The following is a 14705-nucleotide window of genomic DNA, read 5'->3' as shown; positions in this document are numbered from 1 at the left end:
CTGGACTTGTCTTGACCCATCATGGTCACAGAGTGCCTTGTCTGGTGCTGATATTCTGTGAAATTGTTCGGCTTCATCAGACCACCGGGGCCCGGCTGCGAGGGCCGGGCCGGCTCCTGGCTCTCAGGCTGTTCTTCTGTCTCAGCCTCCCGGCCCCTCTGGGGCCTGCTGGTGACCGTGGGTTGGCGCAGTTGGGGAGCAGACTGTGCTGTGGATGTCATTTGAAAAGAAGAGTCTGCGGCTGCTCTTCTGTTCGGCTCCAACTGTCCCAACTCTGATTGGCCACCTCTATTGTGCTCTGTCCCCTTCACCGTGCCAACTTTCAGTCCTCTAAGAACATGGGCCCCTGCGGTGGCCCCTCTCTTCATGCAGGTCCCCGGGGGCAGGGGCGGTGCCGCAAGGGGCTGGTGGAATGGCCTTGGCAAATCCTGGGATTCCAGCTCTCAGCCCCAGGCTCCGGATTGGTGTACCGTGGCAGAAATTCCTGTTCTTTCCACCCTCCCGTCAGGTCAGAGGGGCTTTGGGAAGTTTCCACTCTCTGGGGAGGGATGGCCCCTGCCCTTCGCTGGGAAAGAGTGATCCTGGGGGCGGTGAGCTTGGGCTCTGTGATTGCTTGCTGTGACCTTGGGCATGTAGTGACCCTCCCTGGACTTCTGTCCCTATTCTCTATACGATTAGAGGGAGGTAGACAAGATTCCACTGCTACTCCTCGTCCTTAAGCACGGTGCTGGTCACCCTCACACCGATGACCCCATTTAGGCCTCTCAGCAGCTCTAGGGGACAGATCCGTTGACTCCACTTTGCAAATGTTTGCTCTAAATCGCAGACTTTGGAGTCAGAGAGACTTGGGTTTGCACTCAGCCTCTGCCAGTTCCTCGCTGTGTGACCTTGGACAAGTTACTGCCCCTCTCTGAGCCTCAACATCCACATTTATGCAGGGGGAAGGATAATACCTGCCTCTCAGGATATCATGAAGAACTAATGGGTTGATGCTTCCAACACATCATAGGCGCTTGAACAGCGTCTGTGTCCTTCCTTCCCTCTCCGGGTCTCAGTGGGGATTAACTCTGTCCCCCTTATAAATGGGACAGTAGGTGAGTGGATTCACCAGGGAGAAGATGCGTGTGGAAGCTCTTTGCAAAGGGTACAGAACATCTATGGTGTGCCAGGCGCTCAGGGGCAGAGGAACTGACAGCAAGCGATAGGGAGCTAAGGGACAGGGAGAAGGACCAGGATTACTTGTGCCAGGGCAGACCAAGAAGCAAACAAAGTTACTGAGCATCCACTAAGTATTGGGTGCTCTCTGAATGGAACCCTCCCACCAGACCTGAGAGATGGGCACCCCAGGGCCCGGGCTGGGATTCCAGCATGGGCCCTGGAGCCTGTGCTCCTTCTCCAATGCCACCTGGTCCACACATGTAACAAGACCCATAATCACCTATTACGCTGTGCTCACCTGATCTCATTTCACCCTCAAAATCTGCAAGGTTGGCGTGCGTCCCCACGTTACAGATGAGGACATGGAGGCTTTGAGAGGTTGAATCATTTGCCCATCCTTCCAGAGAAGGGTGAAATGGGGGAGAAGAGATGAAGCTGTAGGGCCTTCCACTTCCGGCAGGATTTGTCCAGTAGTCCCGGGTGATTCCGACCCTAGTGAGGACAGGAGAAAGATACACTTCAATAATGCAGACAGCAAGGTTGCACTGAGCATCTACCTGTGTCTTTCCCTGTGTTGGTGCTCAGGGCAGACACACGCCTGCTCCCACACCTTCCATGACTCCCTATTTCCCACAGGATAAGCCCAGACTCCTCAGCCTGGAGTTTGAGGGTCTTTTCAGCCAATTTGTCCACCACTTCCTCCAGTGCCATAGCCGCTGGAAACTTGACCCTTGACCCCATCTGCTTAATGCCCTTCCTCCCTTCTCTATCATCTCTCAAGGCTCAAATTCTACCTGTTCCCTGCAGCCTGAACTGGTCTTGTTCTCCCTCCTGGGGCAGAACCCATCCGCATCCCACCCTCTCCTCTGTGTCCTTCCCAAAGTGTGTGCACTGCTCTGGTCCCAGTGCTGCTTACGTGACTGTGTGTGTGCTGGTCTCCTCACCTGGACTGGGATGTCCTTCAAGGACAGGGACCTCTGCCTACCCATTTTTCTATCCCCAGGACTTAGCAAAAGCAAGTGGCAATAGTGCTGGTGGAAGAGGATGGAAGTGACCCAAATTGAACTGAACCACATGGCCACCCTGAAGGCTCGTGGCCCCGTTGCACAGACCACACAGCACAGGGATGAGGAGCTCTGGCTTTGGCATAACCAGTCCTGAGTTTGGGACTGGGCTTCCCCTGGCAAACTGTGTGACTTTGGCCAAGAGACTTACCCTCTCTGGTCCTCAATTTCTTTATCAGTAAAGTGAGGTTAGTAATATCTACCTAATTGCATATGAAGATTAGATGAGATCACGCATATCGAGCGCTCAGAGGGTGCCTGGTGAGCCCTCAGTAAACGGTAGTTATTATCATTACCATTTGCAGAGAAGAAGGGAATGTGCACAACGTGTAGACATCAGGAGCCAGTGTAGACTTGAGGTTGGCATCCAAGCGCTGTATTCTTAGCACTTCCCAAATGCAGGTCAATGGACCCAGCTGGGCTGGTGGCGTCAGACTCTCCTGGGAAGCTTTAAAAGTGCAGTTGTCCTAAAATACCCCCAGAGAGGTCTGGGATGGTCTGAAATGTGAATAAGCCAAGCCAAGTAATTCTAAAGTGCAGAAGGGCTTAGTCTTTTGTTTTTAAACAAGTTATCAAGGACTGGAAGGGTTGGAAGATGGCCCAGAGAAGGCGGGGTGGCAAGCCAGGAATTAGATGGGTAAGACGAAAGGGCAAGGGTATCTCAGGCAGAAGCCATGGTGCAGGCAAAGTTCCATAGGAAAGAAGGAGGAAGATGTGGTCCCAAGAACCTGGAGGAGGCTAGTCTGGCTGGAGTGATGGTGGATGCAGTCAGAGAATGAGGCTGGAGCTTGGTCACAGGACTTCTTGAATTCCTACTGCAGAGCTCACATTCTATCTGATGGGCAAGTGGGATCCACTGATGGTTCTTGAGCAGAGGAGTGACATGAAGAAAGGAATGGTGAGGACACATTCTGGTTAATATGTGCAAAAGAGAATGGAAGGGCACATATTGGTGGCAAGAAAGCTAGCTCGCGGCCTGTGGCAGGGTTCCAGTTCCCAACCTGACATGGGAAAGGTTTTTCCCACTGTGGAGGGGAAGCTGGGTGTGTGCTAGGTCAGGACTGAAGCTTGGTGGAGCCAATGTCCCAGATTCCTCATTGCTGACCACAAGACGAGCCCAGCAGAGCAGGGGACTATGTGGCAGTCTGGATCTTCTATTCAAGTCACCAGAGCCCTGGTCAAGGCAGTGTTCAGTTCAGAGAGAGCCCAGGGGAAGGGCAGGTGAGGGTCCAAGGGACCCAGTAAGTGCCCAGGTCAGATAACCGGCCCCATAGGTGATTCTGCAGATGGTGAAAGCTCCCAAGCCACCTGCATATCCTCAAGTTAACCCTGATGAGAGCAGAGCTGGGGTGGAGGGTAGGTGGGCAACAGCAGGCTTTGGATGCCTGGTCTGCCAGCCTGGAGACAGGGAGGGGTCGATTTCATTCATTCATCCATTCATTTATTCATTCATTCATTTATTCTGGCCACAAGCACTCACTAATCACCTGCTTGGTGCCACCCCCTGTGCCAGGCACTGGGGGCAGAGAGATGCGTCTGACCCATGCCTGTCTAGCTGGTGCCCCCCTCCCCTGGGGTAGCTGCAGAATGAACAGTGAGAGGTCAGAGTGGTCAGTGCTGGGCAGAGAGAAGCACAGTAGGGGTCTGACCCCACCTGGAGAGTCAGCAAGAGCTTCTCAGACTTGCACCGAGCTACATCCTGAGGGTTCACTGGGGGAGAAAGGGAGAGGAGAGCAGCCTAGACAAAGGCAGGGAGCCCGGCATCACCCCACCATGTTTGAGGAGTGACCCAGGGGTAGGTGTGAGCAGAGCTTAGGATAGATGGGGAGGACGGCTAGAGAGGACACAGGTGGGTAGGTGGGGACTTGACCAAGAAGGGCTGTGGGTGCCACCCTGGAGCAAGTGGGAGAGCCCCAGTGGGCTGGATGACAAGTACACAGCTACCGTCTCCCAAGGAGGAGGACCTTGGAACACACAGAGCCGTCCAAAGAGTGGTGGCAACGTCTGACAGACGGAGGTCACAATCCTTCACACAGAGAGCGCTAAAAATCAGACAGGAAAAGAAAAGGAGTTCACTCACAGGACAGATCTGTGACCCCATAAAAGAAACAAATGAAAACATGGTCAATCAAAGGAATAATCAAAGGAACGGAAATTAAAACAGCAAGAAACCATGTTTCACCCCGTAACACTGGCAACATTTTACAAAGATGATGATAACAGACGCTGCTGGTAGAATGTGGAGGAACAGGGTGATTTCTTACCTTGCTGGTGGGAATAGAAATGATGTGAGCTTTTGGGGGGAGGAGTACGGCAACGTAGGCTAAGTGCCTCAGCACGTGGGCTGCCCCAAGATTCCGCCCTTCTACACGAAGGAACCTATCCCAAGGAAATAATCAGACAGGTGCACCAAGATGGACTTTGGGAAGGGTGTTTACTGTGGCAGTATTTATGACAGCTCAAGTGTGGAAAGAATCTAAACATCCAGCAATAGGAGATTTGTTGAAATAACGATGCAACAGCTCTGCGAGGGAATGGTGTACGGCTCTTAAAATGGAGATCCTCCTGATCGAATCACACCGCCTTCCCTGACCTCTCCTTGGTAGCATATGTGATCATTGCCGTTTCACGTTTACTTGTGAATTTCTTGGATGTCTTTCTGCATTCCCCATCCGATGTTAAGCCCCGTGAAGGCCAGGACTCTGTTTATTATGTTCAATATTATGTCCTCGGTGCTGACTTCAGTTCCTGTGGGCCCTCGGCAAATAGTTATTAAACGAATAACTGAGTCTGTACTGCTTTAGTGTGGTAAAATACACATATCATAAAACTTACCATCTTAACCATTTTCAAGTGTACAGTTCAGTTCTGTTTAGTACATTCACGTTACTGTGCAACCATCCCTGCCACCCATCTCCAGCTTCATTTTCCCAAACTGAAACTCTGTACCCATTAAACAGTAACCCCCATTCTCCCCTCCCTTCTCCCCAGAAACCACCATTCTACTTTCTTTCTTTTAATATCCCCCTTTTCCCTATGCCCCTGTATTTTTTGATGTGGAAAGATGTTCATGACATATAATTGATAAAAAGACACACTATAAAGTGGAATGCAGCAAACACTGTTAATTCCCTCCTTACTTGATTTTGTTTGGAGGGATCACATGTCTACACCCAGGCGATCAATTATGATTGACCCAAAGCCAGTTATGACAATCCTATTCTCTACTGACAGTTCTGGCCAATGAGAACTGAAAAGAAATTTGTTGGAGTCACTTCTGATAAAGCTTTTACTTTCTTAATTAAAAAGGCAGACATGATTAGCTTTGCTGGCCTTGAATACAGATGCAATGGTTGGAGCTGCAGCTGCTGTCTTGCAACCACGAGAGAAATGCTAAAAGAATCATAGGGATTTTGGACCTGTAAACTGGTGAACCAAAGTCAGCAACCACTGGTCTTCTAGCTATGTAAGAACGTTTAACTCCTATTTATTTAAGTTATTGTGCTTGCAGCTGAATTCACTCCCAACAGATACAGAATATGATCCTTTACCTATGAGCAAGTATGAATAGAAAGACATTGAAGTGATTATCTCTGGGTGATGAGATTCTTCTTTTTGAAATTTATATAATGAACGTGTAAATAATGATCAGAAAATAACAATTTTACATTTAGGAAAATGCAACCATGATGTTAGTTCTATTTTTAAAAATAAATAAAATATTGGGCCTCCAGGAAGTAATTCACTCCTATCTGACCACTGAATTCCAGGGAAGTTCAATGGCCACCTGTGGAACAGATTCAAGCCCCCAGGGGGAGGCTGGACTTCACCTACACAGGTCCCATCCAAAACAGTGTATGATTCTAACCTCATGAGGGGGGCAGGACAGATGCCATGGTGTCAGGGAAACATGAAAACCTGAGGCTCTGTGAGGAGAGGTGAACCTCGAAAGGACCCCAGTGTGGCTGTGAGGGGCTGGACCACACCCTCTGTGGCTCTCCTGTCTTCCCCCTGCTGCAGCCCTGAAGGCCCCACCTCTCCCTCTGGGCTTTGAGGCCAGACCTCCTCGTGTTCCTGGCAGAGGCATGTCCCTCAGCTTCCACAGGACAGTTCACCCTCACCCTCAGATTAGGGCCCAGGCCTTCTCCGCTGACGGGCCCGCCAAGCAGGTTCTCAGCCAGCTCCAGGCTGATGACCGGATGACCAGGAGGAGGAGCCACGCTGGGACCTGGGCATGAGGCCCCAGGAGGACGGGGCAGCCGTGGGGTCTGCAGGTGGGGCTGACGGTCGGGCAGCACCTGTATTGGCTATAAACCCCTTTACCCCAAGCGGCCTTGCCATCTCTTCCCACAACAAACCTGGGATTATCTCTGTGAAAGTGACCCTGGGGGAAAGCAGAGGAAAGAAGGAAAAAAATGCCAGTAGAGAATGAAAGGGAAACTGCCCTAAGGGAGCACTGTTGATCCTCTTCTTGGCAAACTTCCCCAGGGTCGCAGCTGTGCTGCCCGCGGACACGGCAGTCGGGACGTCAGCCAGCATTGTGCTGTGTGCTCGGCAGTGCTCTCCTCAGTCACGCACATGTGCTGGCTCATTTGATCTTCACCCAGGAGGGAGTGCCTGCAGAGATGCATCAGAGGAAACTGCCCTGGAGAAGCGGGGGCACAGATAGCACTAGGGACACTGAAGGGCAGCAGGGTTTTTTCCTGGGATGGGAGGAGACTGGACCATGAGGGTGTTCTATGCCAGCGTTCCCTTGGGTGAGGAATCTGGGTACTAACTCTCCACCTTCTCTTTATTTTTTATTTATTTATTTATTTTTTTGCGGTTCGCGGGCCTCTCACTGCTGCGGCCTCTCCCGTTGCGGAGCACAGGCTCCGGACGCCGCAGGCTCAGCGGCCACGGCTCACGGGCCCAGCCGCTCTGCGGCGTGTGGGATCTTCCCGGACCGGGGCACGAACCCGTGTCCCCTGCATCGGCAGGCGGACTCTCAACCACTGCGCCACCAGGGAAGCCCCTCCACCTTCTCTTTAGAATGGGATAGACCAGTCTGGAGCAGCTTGACATCACCGTGACTCCAGTTTTCTTCCCTCTCTTCCTTTCCTGCCTCCTCTTTCCTTCTGCCTCCTTCACCCTCTGAGTTATGAAGCTCAAGCCACCTACCCGAGCCTCGGTTTTCCCCAATGAAATAACGGGGTGCCAGTCAATGCTGCCCGACCTCTTCCCAGAGGGCACTTTTTTTTTTTTTGGCTGCGCTGTACAGCTTGCGGGATCTCAGTTCCCCATCCAGGGATTGAATCCGGCCCACAGCAGGGAGAGCACAGAATCCTAACCATGAGACCGCCAGGGAACTCCTCCCAGGGAACACTTCGATCTTCCCTGTGCAGGGAAGGGGAGCCAGACTCCACCTCTTTTTCCCTGTAGGATCTTCCCTGGCCTCAGTTTCCTCACCCCATAAGGGGCTAGCAGCCCTGCCTGCGTGCCTCACGTGGCTGATGTGAGGCCTGGGAGGGGACGGAGGTGGCTATTGCCGCGCTGGGTTTCAGGGCTTCTGGGCTCCTGCCCCCGGGCTCAGATGGCTGCCTTCCCTTCACCACTAACACCCTGACCAGCAGGTGATGGAGATATTTTGGCCTGGGGGTGAGGGCTAGCCACTGGGAAGCTGCCAATGGCACATTCTTCCTGGTCCTCACTCCCACCTGCCCTGGGGCCCTGGCGCTGCTGCGGATTCTTTCCTTTCACCCCAGACCTCAGGGCACTTGATGCCAATTGGGTGCATGTCCTTGGGGTCTTTTGGATCCAAATGGCCAGTCCATGATACAGTTGGGTGTTTGTGTGGAGGGGGCGCTGCCATCCGACCATTTACAGCCCCCGTCTGCCCTCTCCCTCCATGCGTGTCTAATGTGATGAAGCGCTCTCCTCTGTTTGTGCTATAAAGCATTTTCAGATGTGTCATCTCATTTGACCTCAGTCTCCCTGCTGAGGTTGGAATTATTGTTACCATTTTACTGATGAATCAGCTGGGGCTTGGAGAGGAGCAGTGACTCACCCAGGGTCACACCATGGGTTTAGTGGTGGAACTGGGATTAGAACGGTGCCTTGGATCCCAGCCCTGGGCCCTGCCCATCTGCTACCCAGGCCTGCCTGTTCTGGGAGTACTGCCTGGAGGAGGTGACACTGAGTGTATGAGTTATTAGGTGAAGAATGCTGGGAAGGGCATTCCAGAAAGGAACAGTGTGCACAGAGACATGGATCTGCCTGGCGGCTACAGAGTGAAGCTGGGCAATCTAGACCACTCTAAGCAGTGCTACATCTTCAGGGAGTAAATCTGTAGCTCCCATGCTTTGGGCTACCTCAGAATCTCCTGGGGAGCTCATGAAATGCAGATTCCTGGGCATGTTCCTAGAGATTCCGGGTCAGTGTGAGGAATTGGCCCTTATCACAGACTGGTTCCCTGCCCCCACCCCACAGCTCCGATGTCGGTGGTCCTTGGGTTAGTGGAGAAGCACAGCAGGGCTGAGGAGACTGAAGCACAGCAGTGGGCAGGGCGTAGGGGAGGCGGTAGGTGTGCAGTAAGCCATAGGAGTAGGGTAGGGGCTGACCCTCTTGGACCTCCCTGCTTAAAAGTGCAGCTCTCCCCGCAGCCCTTCCCTTTTCACTCTTCTCCAGGCCTCTTGTCACCACCTCACATACTGCGCACTTGACTTAGTGGTTTCTTATGTTTTACTCTCCAAGAGTGAGGGCGACGTGAGAGCAGGAGTTTTGTCTACCTTGTTCAGTGATGTAACCCAGCTTCTAAAACAGTAGCTGGCACATGTAAAGTGATAGAGGGGCCTTTGTTCTGTTTATTCATTCATTTATCTTCAGGGTGGAAGAGCTCTGAGCATCTCAGAGGCTGGCAAGCCTTGGTGTGGGCAAGATGGAGACAGAATGTCAGAGCACAGTTCCTGGAGGAGGCCAGGGGAAAGGATGGGTCCCTCAACCCGCTGGACATCTTCTCCCTTTAAACCTGCAGGGACAGAGCTGTTGCATGGTGGGGAGGTGATGCAGGAGGTGGGTGCCACTGGCCTTCATTTCCTCCATGAAGTGCAGGCAGGAAGAGGGGGAGGGGGCGGTGGAGGCTCTTGGATGGCAAGAGCCTGGGGTAGTTCCTGAGGGGGCGCCTTTTGGAGCAAGTGAAAGTGTAACTGAGGCTGGCACTCTAGTCACCACTCTCTTTTGTTCAGAACCTCCCAGGACCCCTCCATCCACTGGAAGGGGCCGTACCTTTCCCTGGCCTCAAGGGAAACATTAAAAACATTAAAAACTAGCCTCCCGTCCCAACGTCCCCAGCTGAGGGGAACTGCTTGCTAGACATGTCCCCATTACAACTGGACCACAAATTCAGAGTTGTCTGCTCCAGGAAGCCTGCCTGGACCCAGTGTGCATCGACTGGGTCCCACAGAACCCAGCCTCTCTCTTCCTTGTGTGACTTGTCTCCTCCTGCCTCTTATCACAGAGGCCTGAGCTCTTACCTGCCTTGCTGTGGGCTCGCTGAGGGCAGGGCAGGGTCTGCTTCATCTCAGGGGCTGGAGCAGGCAGCCCGCGAAGTCTGGGCTCTGCCTGGCCTGGGTGGTTAGGCCGTGGGCTCTCACGCTGGGCGCTGGGCGCCCTCTGCCGGCCCAGGTGGGCACAGCCACTGCTCGCAACTGACTGCAAACTTCTGGGAGACACACCTCTTTCCCTGGGCCCAGCCCCTCCCTAGTTCGCTGTGCTCTTGAAATCCTGGTCTATCACCACCGCCTTGTCCTCAAACGCCTCTCAAACATTCCTTCTTCTTCTTGCTTGGCCAAAAATCCCCGTCCCCCAAGACACTGCTTCCTCGATTTCCTCTCCTTTACCTGGAGCCTGAGGTGGGGTGGGGCCCCCCTCGCTCCTCACCGCCTCTTCCAGATCGCTGTCCTTCTGTCCTGCATGCATACACGCCATCAAAGTGTTACTGACCAGGGTTCTTGGACTCCTTAATTGATAGAAATTGATCAGAGGCCAGACAAGAAATTCAGGCCAGGCTTATTGGGGCCCCTGCTGCAGCCCGGAGGTTACTGCGTTGCCTCCTGGTCCCTCCTGGCTTGTCCCTTCCGTGGCTGGGCTTGTGCCCCCGCTGTTCCCTCTGTCAGGGCTGCTCTTCCCTCACCTCCTGTCCATATGGCGCATTCCTTCAGCTCCTTTCTCCCAGTGTCCCCTTCTCACTGAGGTCTCCTCTGACCACTCCATCATCTATCTATGTATCACAATTCCGAACATGGAACACAGACATTGAGAGTCCCCTTGAATTCAGTTCGGGGTCTATAACCTAGATTTTGTTTTGTCTATGCAGAGGTAAACATTATCTATACATACATCACCATTTTATGGAAATGAGATCATAACCTACTTTTTAAAAGTGATTGATTTCAGACATCTTTCCATATCAATATATAAACATCTATTTCATTGTTTTGAACAGCTGCAAAATATTCCACTGTGTGAATAGTCTAAAATGTGTCCCTCCATATTGATGGATATTTGGGTTGCTGAACCAATAGAAGAATTCAGTGAGAGAGAATGAAAGTATGACACCGTGGCAGATCAAAGTGACAGTTTTATTCCAGAAGACAGTAATGCTGGAAGGAGAGAGCTAAGTGAATCGACCTGTGGCCTTGGGAGCTCCAATGGGACCAGATGAGAATGTCCCACCGTGCCACACGATGTCTGGGCTTTTATATCCTAGAGACTCCTTAGTGAGTCAGGGGCTGTTTTAAGAGCCAAATGCGGGCTTCCCTGGTGGCGCGGTGGTTGAGAGTCCACCTGCCGGTGCAGGGGACATGGGTTCGTGCCCTGGTCCGGGAAGATCCCACATGCCGCGGAGCGGCTGGGCCCGTGAGCCATGGCTGCTGAGCCTGCGTGTCCGGAGCCTGTGCCCCGCAACGGGAGAGGCCACAACAGTGAGAGGCCCGCATACCGCAAAAAATAAATAAATAAATAAATAAATAAAGAGCCAAATGCAACCATCAAACAGCAGAAGTTCTTATTAATGAGTATGCTCCTGTCCTTGACCCCTCGTCCAACCCGAGCCATGGCCCACTCAAGTCTTGTCCTTGGATGGTGGGTGAAAATACTGGGCCTTTCTGGTTTATGTTAGGGTCTCCACACACTTCAATTGCTCTCAATTTTTCACAGTAACAACTGTTGTACCAATATTACCTCTTTGTTCACTTGTCTATTTCCTTGGGATGACTTCCTAGAAGTAACTTTGCTAGGTCCAAATGCATGCATGTTTTGACATTTGGGTATCTGCTAGAGTTATTAAAGGAGCAAAACAGAGAGCCGGAAATAGCTGCCAAGTCATAAGGGAAGTTAGTTGCTGATCAGGTGTCATTTCTAATCATTGGAGAAAAGGTGGGTTATTGAATAAATGGTATTGGAGCCATTTGCCAAAAAATAACCTCACTCATTATGCAAAAATAAATTCCAGCTGAAGCCAAGATTTAAATGTTTTCAAAAAGGAGAATTTTTATATGATCTTGATAAGGGGGAGGCCTTTCTAAGCACAGCACAAAAGTTAGAAATCATTAAATAGAAGACTGATAAAATTGACTGCAGAGAAAATAAAATTTCCTATGGAGTAAAATGCCATAGAGTCAAATGTCAATCAACAAATGTGGGTGGAAGGGGTGTGGGTCACTTCTGGGTGGAAGCTGCATGCGATTCACCACTTCCGCTTCCCTTATGCTTTGGTGGATTCAGCAAAGTTCTAGATGAAGGTGGCTTCTTCATTCTGGTTCTGGGCTGAAGCAGGGATTGAGAGCAAAGCCTGAGGTGGACATGCAGTGTGAGAGAGAAACAGGCATTTGTCATCTGAAGCACTGAGACTTGGGGGTTGTGCGTAACTGAAGCAGAACCTAGCCTATGCTGATTGATTCTCCAAGCAATGCTGGTGGGACCATATCAGCATCAAACATTCACGTGCCTTTTACGTAGAAATTCCACTTCTGGAAATGTATGAAACAGAGAGGCTCACACATGTGCAAAGAGGCATGGATGAGGCGAGGCATTGCTGCTCTGTTTGTAACAGCAAAAGGCAGAAAACAATCGGCACACCCATCAGTCAGAGATTGGAACATACATAGAATGGAATCGTCTGCCACCAGCGAAATGACGAAGCAGATGTTAGATGCACCGACATAGTCGTAACCCGCAGATTAGGGCTGGAGTAAGACGATAGAGACCCCAGGATCTAAAAAGACTAAGACGCCCCTCTCCACCTTGCCCATGTAAATAAAAAGTTAAAAATGAGTCATAAATGTTAAAATGTTAAAGGTTTAAAAGTATTTGTATAAAAATATATCTGAAAAGCTACACAATACATGGGTATACTAACTAGTTCCCAAGGGCTACTGTAACAAATTACAAATTACAAGGAAAAACCTTTGGTGTTTTGAAACAACAGAAATGTATTCTCTCACAGTTCTGGAGGCCAGAAGTCTGAAATCAAGACCATGCTCCCTCTCTGCAGCCTCTGGAGAAGAATCCCTTCCTGCCCCTCCCAGCTTCTGGTGGATCCTGGCTTTCCTTGGTTTATGCATCATTCCCATCTGTGCCTTCATCTTCACATGGTCTTCTTCCCTGTGTCCCTCTGTGTCTTAAATCTCCCTCCCTTTTCTCTTCTAACACCAGTCATTGGATTTAGGGCCCATCCTAAACCCACGTGATCTCATCAGGAGATCCTTAGCTTAATCACATCTGCAGAGACCTTCTTTCCAAATAAGGTCACAGTCACAAGTACCAGGGGTTAGGAGTGGGTAGATCTTTTGTGGGGGACACAGTTCGACCCACTACAATGGGTAACAGGGGTTGCCCCTGGGAAGGTGGAGGGGGACAGTTAGGAATGGGAGGGAGATAAACTTTTCACCGTATACACTTTTGAACTACTCACATTCAAAAAAACACCATTTTCCTGTAAAAGTCTTTTTAAACGAACATACACACAAAAAGGATGGGTCCCTCCCCAAAAAGAGTGTGCCCGTTCGAAATGTAGACACTGCTAAATTGGCCTAATGTACACTCATGGCAATAGTGGCTGCAGATTCCAAGTTTTCTGAAGTTGGAGAAGTACAGGGAGTAAATAGCGGATTCTGTCTATCGTCCAGGCAGTGAGTGGGAGTCAAGGGGAGAGGGCCATTTTGAGGGAAGGGGTTTGGGGGGTGGAGAAGCCGTGAGAAAGAGGGATTTGGAGGTAAGAGGGGGAGAGGAGATAGTGGATGCAGGAGATCCCTGAGGAAGCCTGACTGGGGCAGGGGAGGGTCCTCTGTGGACAGAAAGACAGTCCCTTCTGCCCTAAAAGAGAAAGGAAGGAAGGAGGAGGGAAGGGTGGGTGTTGGCCCAGGAAGAACAGGGAGGGAAAGACCTGGAAGAGGCTCTGTCTTACCCTGACCCCTGCATCTTTGCATATCTGGTGGTGGTGGTGGTGGTGGTGGGTAGGCTGGTTGTCAGCTGGTCAGAACAAGGCGGGGAGTGCATCTGAGAAGAGGGAGGAGCTGACACCACTGCTTTGGGCAACTCTTGGGGGGCGCTAATTAACAAGGGACAAAAGCCCTGCCAATTGGCAGGAAGCCATGGTGGGGCTGACGCCTCAAAGAGTGCAGTGGAGGATGCGGGATGAGAAGGGACTGCCCTCGGGGTCCATCTGTTGCAAAGCCCAAGGTGCCTGCGGGGCTTCCTTGGTCCCCCACCTCCATCCAAACACACCCACTGCACACTCGACAGTGCCCCCCTTTCCTCAGCCTGTTGACATCTTGTCCTTCTGTGCACGTGCTTGATCATCTGCTGATAGGTGAGACCCCAGGGTCCCCAAGGGGACCATCAGGGAAAGCTTGCTCCCACCTGCCAAAAGAGGAGGCCTTTGATGAGGAAGCCACCAAAAGCACGTTTTAAATACGATTCTCTTTACAGGCGACAGGAAAGGGAGCATCTGCTGCCTGCTGAGAGCCTCGAGCTACCTCTCTCAGCAAAAAATTAATGAGCTCCTACTCTGTGCCAGGGATGGTGGGATATTCCAGGGGAGAACAAAGTGGAGGAGACCCTGACCTTGCAGAGGTCGCTGTCAGCCCACTGGCTGCACTGTCTTTGTTCAATTGGCCCTGCCCTCCGGTGTGAGGTGTCTGCAAACAAGGTGGAAAGGGCATTGACTTTGGAGTCCAGTGACCCAGGCTCAGAGCAAGTCATTTCACTAGAACCCGCTAATCATCAGCAAAGTGGGAGCAGGAAGCCTCCAGTTTCTACACTGTGTGGCCCTTCTGGGAGGATGCCTGGCTTTGTGTGGCACATCAACCCCGAGGCCTGGGGCTGCTGGCCTCCACATCCTCCCGCAGACAGCAGCTGTTCACCAGACCCTCGTCCAGTCATGTTCTTGGGCATGGTGTGTAAATAGAATCTGCAAACCGAATCGTTTGGAACACTGAGCTTGTG

This window comes from Kogia breviceps, chromosome 1 (genome assembly GCF_026419965.1).
Source record: "Kogia breviceps isolate mKogBre1 chromosome 1, mKogBre1 haplotype 1, whole genome shotgun sequence".
Taxonomy (NCBI): Eukaryota; Metazoa; Chordata; class Mammalia; order Artiodactyla; family Physeteridae; genus Kogia; species Kogia breviceps.
The sequence above is the reverse complement of the archived record's forward strand: the minus strand, read 5'-3'. Positions refer to the sequence as shown.